Source organism: Lepisosteus oculatus, chromosome 1 (assembly GCF_040954835.1).
Source record: "Lepisosteus oculatus isolate fLepOcu1 chromosome 1, fLepOcu1.hap2, whole genome shotgun sequence".
Taxonomy (NCBI): Eukaryota; Metazoa; Chordata; class Actinopteri; order Semionotiformes; family Lepisosteidae; genus Lepisosteus; species Lepisosteus oculatus.
Window position 1 is genome coordinate 25,651,859 of NC_090696.1, and position 6,000 is coordinate 25,657,858.

At 37.7% G+C, this 6,000-nt stretch overlaps 1 protein-coding gene across 2 annotated transcripts in view; it reads right to left on the bottom strand.

Moving 5' to 3' along the window:
- Positions 1-4,883, bottom strand: part of fhip1aa (FHF complex subunit HOOK interacting protein 1Aa) — a 58,643-nt gene extending 53,760 nt beyond the window's left edge. The window contains exons 1-2 of one of the 2 annotated variants that reach the window (XM_015344732.2): positions 4,514-4,883; positions 3,301-3,339 (exon numbers count right to left, since the gene is read on the bottom strand). The gene's annotated coding sequence lies outside the window, so the exon portion shown is untranslated. The remainder of the gene's footprint in view (positions 1-3,300; positions 3,340-4,513) is intronic. The other variant, XM_015344733.2, reaches the window with a different exon arrangement.
- Positions 4,884-6,000: the final 1,117 nt, after the last annotated feature.

The following is a 6,000-nucleotide window of genomic DNA, read 5'->3' on the forward strand; positions in this document are numbered from 1 at the left end:
CCACTGTAATTTACAGTTTACTAAAATTCCATAAATGTATATATATATATGAATGATCAGGATTGTTGGGATTTGTTAAGAGAATAAAATTATTTTAATGGTTTACAAAATAAAAAAAATATTTATTTTAAAAAGTCCCACTGATGAGGATAATAGGAATTTCATTTTTTTTCCTATTTTGTACATTATGTGACAGGAAAACATTTAACTTTTCTTGTGAAGAGACTCAGAGGGACTTAAAAAGAAACTACCCATGTCACCAATAACCCATCCACCTATTTTATAACTGTTTCATCCAGCTCAGGGTCACAGGGGAGCCAGAGCCTATCCCAGCAAGCAACAGGTGCAAGAATACTGTAGACCCTAAACAGGACGCCACAGTGCACACACAGACACACACACTCTCACCACGAGCACTTTTCCCAGAAGCCAGTGAAACAACCAGTATAGTTTCATTGGGACTGTGGGAGGAAACTGGAGCACCTGCAGGAAACCCACATGAACATGGGAAGAACATACAAACCTCATGCAGGTGGGCCCTCGGGATTTGAATCCAGAACCCCAGCATTCAGAGGCAGCAATGTTAACCATTGCTCCACCATATACTGTAGCTTAATTACCAAAAATGGTTCTGACACAGTGACTAATGACTGTTCTGTGTACCGTATACATTCATCACATATATTGAAAAATCACCAACATTAAATCTATACTGTTTCATGCAGATTATAAACTTGAGTGCCCCAGGTTATTACATTACAAGCTTCTGAGATTTTGAATAGAAAGGCTGTTGTAGATGAATCATGTTCCTTGGATATATTTGCGCGCAGCAGTTTAAATTACAGGCTGCAGCTGAAGCCAGGATTTGTGAGAGGCTTAAACACCAGTTGATTGGGACACACAAGGCGGCAATTGTTCTGTGTGTGGTACTTATAGTGAAGGGGTAGCTGCTGCTTAATATCAGAAGATGAGAGGCAAGCTTTGCCTGCACAAGAAGATGAAACAGCAATACTTTGCCATCATGTCTCTTACTTACACAATCATACATTTCATCTTCTGTTAGAAGATAAAATCCCTGCATGTGTGTTCTAATTAGAAACTCTATAGCAATACAGAAGAACAATTTATCAACATCTGCCAAAATGCACTAGGGTCTGTAAAATCTAGTCAGTGTACTGGTTCAGACCTTCAGTGAATCACTGCAAACTTATCTCTACTAATGTTAAGAAACAAGTAATAATTATTTGAAGTATTAGGCTAATTTATTGCAGTAAACATGTTGTTGAGGTAATTTAAAACAGAGGTACAGAGATGTCTGAAACCAGCACATGGCTTCTATTTCCCTGCAGCTCAGCTTTCACCTGTGTCCTTAAGGGTTTAAAGAGCTTCTATGCATTCAAACAAACTAAACTCAGCAGATTAGCTCCTTTCAGCTTAATTGTGAAAAGGCCTACTTCCAGGTTTGGTTTGAACTGAGTGTATTCAAGTTTTTAAAAAAGTAATAAAATAAGAACTAAAAATGTATGGAAGCAATGATCAATTAAAATGTTCTCATGTATGCTAGTTGCTATATGATTGGTTCAGCAAACTTTTGATATATCTATACTAAATGATAGTTGAAAACAGAGAAACAGCCAGTCATTTCCATACCATTAGAGTCACAGGCTGCTAATGCAAGTAGCTGTGTTGGAAGCAATGCATGCTTTGGACCACATTGTAGGTGCCGCCTTGTTGGATCTTGACATCTTGTAGATCCTGGACAAACATTTGCCCGTTCACTGATCTCTGAGTCCTACATATCACATACTGTATCATTCCAGCTCAACCTACCAATGTTCAATGGGGCTGTGTGAGGACATGCATTGTCCTATTGGAATGATATCGCATCAGGATGAGCCTATAGAAGAGGCAGCGAGTGAGGTCAGGTTGTTATTAATCACTAGAAATGGAGTTCTGTAATGACCAGACACCCCTAGCCAGACACACTTAGTTCTGCCTATTGATCTTGGCAAGGTTCTGTGACTGGTGATCTCTCAGACTGCAACCTGTCATTGATGGACTGTATCTGGTATCTGACACTGCGCCAGGCATTGAAAACCCAGACAGTGAAAAACTATGCTCAAACTTGGTCTAGCTTCCAACATACCGATGGCATGCAGGTGTTGTCCACTTAATTAGACAGGCACATTAGTTCCGCTCTATACTTTATTCTAATTTTTTGCCTGGCTTGACATTCAGCATGTTAAATTATCCCAAATCTTACGCAGTGAGGTTACTCATGTGTATCATGGTCATTCATTAATAATTGATTTAATAAATGATGCCAAAAACATATAATATATAAAATTCATGTAGGCCTACTTTAAGTTTTCTAAAACACATTGCATAAATAGAGTGATAAGTGTCCCTTGATGCTTGGTATATATCAGGTAGCATTTTTGATGCTGTCAATCACTGCAACCTACTGAAGCACACAGACATTTACCAAGAGACAGGTGTTACTACCCTTCATTGGCTGGGCTCCCATCAGGTGAAAAGAGCTCCATTCATAAATGGTGACTGTTTTAAATCAGTTGTTATCCCATTTGCTCAAGATGTTTCACAGAGCAAATGTGCAAGAACTTTCCCGTGACTATTTACATTGTCAGTAGATTACTTATTATAGACCTGGGTTGCACTGCTACATTGGTGACACTCAGATTTACTTGCAGACCAATGCACATACTACTGCTGATGCTTTTAAGAAGCTGTCTGCCCAATATTCAGATATGGAAGCAAAATAACTTTCTTTTCAAATCTCTGAGGGGAGTGCTCCCAGGCTCCCAACATCAGTTTTGCAAGTTTAATGATTCCAGTGTTGTTGTTGTTGTTGGTCCAGAAATGAATACCTTGACAAAAGTAAGATATCTTGGTGTTACTTCTAGTCCTGTGTTTGTGTTTGTCATTTGAAACTCTCACTAGAAAAGTCACAAAGGTATTGTCTTTCCATCTGCAACACATGCTTATGTTATGTCTGTCCAGCACTGAAATATTGATACATGCTTTCATTTAATCAAAGTTAAACTCATCCCCTAATTTGCTGTGGCATCTGCCAGGCTACTAACTGGACTTGACTATGTCTAGAATTCTACAGCTTGTGTGCTACCTATATCTACTCTGCATTAGCATTTAACTCCTATCTTATGCAAATTGCATGTGAAATGTAGACTCTCTGTGAAATTTAGACTGGACATGAAGGATCTCCTGCTGCTGTGAATGACCTAGCTCCACGCTATTTTAAGGTAAGGGTTTCAAACTCACCTCTTGGAAGGTCAGTTGTTTTCTGGTGTTTGTTCCAACCTGAGTAGTCAATTAAACAATTAACCTAATTATTTTATACACAAGACAAATACAGGATTTTTCTTAAGGTCTTTCACAGAAGCTTGTATGTGATGTTCACTCCATTAAAAACATAGCTAGAACTGACAACAGAACCTGATTAGATGTATAATAATTATACAGCTAATTAAAAAAACACCTTTGTAATCACAAACATGGGTGGAACACAAACTAGAAGGCACTATACCCTCCACGAATTGAATCTGACACCCCTATCTTAAGGGCTTACTGCACGAGTTAAGTCTAACACTTCATCTAAAATCTGCTGATTCAGGTGGTCTTATCTCACAGACAAGGCTCCACATAATGAAAAGTAAAACAATCTCATATGCAGCACCTTGTCTGTGGAACACATTCCTCAAATCCATTATACACCCTGAATACAGTACTTTTGAATTTTTACTTCTGATATGAGTATTACATGTGTGCTACTGAACAGTGCTTTAAGTTTTTCTGAAAATCACTTATAAATAAAATGTATTATATACTGAAAAGCATTAGAAATGTAACAAATGTAAGTGGCTACAATACATATTGTTTTTCAATGTCAAATTATGATTAATAAATAATGCAGCAACCTTTTGACAAGGCTTAGTATTTAGTGTGGTATTTCCCCCAAGTCACACAACAGCTCTTGTCTTATTCACCTCTTGGCTCACTGCCACCAGGTGAACTAGTATCAATGTGTCTTGAGTTTCCATGGCACCGAAGGGAGATCCCTTTCAGGCTTGTTTATATACTGTACAACAACCGGATTTTACAGAGAAGGTCGCTGCTACACCTCCTTCAGATGGGATGACAATTAAAGTAAAAAAATAAGATGAAACATGCACTTAGTAAAATGCTTTTTAAATCCAGCAGACAAAACGTTTAGTTTTCTGTCGGCCTCCAGGCGAGCAGTTTCTCTGAGGTTTACAGTATCACGCAGCTTAAAAAGCGGTGCAGTTCCGTTGGGTTTCATTTCATTCTTATCGTAAGCAAGTTTTTATATAAGCTAAGTTCATATATATATATAACACTATCAATTACACTAAGAGACGAAGTTTAAATGTATTTTTAAGTGGATTCCCTAACTAAACAGATGTTACTAAGCTGTTAAAAATAAAGGCGGTAAAGAATTAAGAAGTCTACTTACTGTAAGAATCCGACAGTTGAACGCTTTGTATACTCTCCAACAGTTTAGACGCCTTATTTAAAGAAAAATATATTATGCAAGAAACATGTCAAACTGTTCACCAGGTGTCACAAGTTGAAGCTATTGTTTGCTAAAAACCGAAGATATTCTCCGCAAGCCACAATTCTTTCTTTCCCTTGGAAAACACTGTAAATCCCAAATAATTGTGAGAACAAAGGTGGAACCTTTTATCTCGATTGTCGGTTTCCCGCATTTAGGAAAAAAATGAGGTTTGATTTTGATAAATAAACAGTTTATCGCAGTAACCTGGGCTGCTCTGTCACAGTATAAGGTGAGTTTTGAGTCCAGCCTTTCGCTCCTCCCTCCTTTCAGCCGCCCTAGTACAGGGAAGTGGGGATTAATGTTCGAGTTTCAAAGCCTTAGACGGCAGGGTCTATTAATTAAGGCGTTGTCTGTTATTGTGCTTGATCAGAAACACAACTCCTGGAACATGGAGTTGAAGGGTTCTACGTCTGTGATATTGTATTTTAGAAAAGTATATCGTAAATTATCGTTGTTGATCGCCTTGTCTAACAACGTAATACCTAGTTATACCTTGATGCTATTTAGGGCCAACCATCTATAAACCGCCTTGGACACCACGTTTGTGTTGCTTTGCACCAGTGTCGGCTCATTGTGTTATAATTTAGATTTGAAGACCCTCCCGAGATGAATGAAAATCCCACTAGGAATTGAAGAGGATGTGGAAAAGCATGGATACCATACTAGTACTGTCTTAATAGAATGGCGACCACCTTCCCAAACACACACTCACAAAACAAGGGCATTGCTGGAATTATCATACCCAGGAGTATTGTATTACTATTAAGGAAACGACAAGGCATGTTATGTTTTGCGTAAATCAAAGATATCTTTACATTAAAGTACTTAAAAATCGCTAGTTTACCTTTAGTCATGGTGCAGTTCAACTTCTAGACATCGACCAACAAACAATTGTTACTAAATGTTAAAAAAATTAAATTATATTTTAAAACACAAACTTAATGAATGTTAACGTTTTTAAAAATCATCGTATGGTTTTGGGCTGACAAACGTTTTGTTTTGTTCAACAGGAGTATATGAATATCATGTAATTTAAATAAACCATTTGAACATAAATTAGTAACATTTTCAGCTATATATAAAAAAAAGAACTTTACTAAAAAGAAACAGATGTCCTCAATAATATTTCTGGGAAGAATGATGTCTGTTGTGGTACTAAGAACGCTCTGCAATACGTACAACTATGTGTCTATGTGTCTGTAGCCACAAGTTTTAGGTACAGTACGTCATGTATGATTTTTTCCTTCCTGCTTTCGATTTTGTTTCTCCACGGACAAGCGAGAACACGAGAGGAACCAGTTGGCGTGCGAGATCTGTAGCGCGCTCTCTAAACTGCTTTAAGCAAAGCGTCTTTTTCAAGGAAACGCGAAAGAATCTCTTAAATG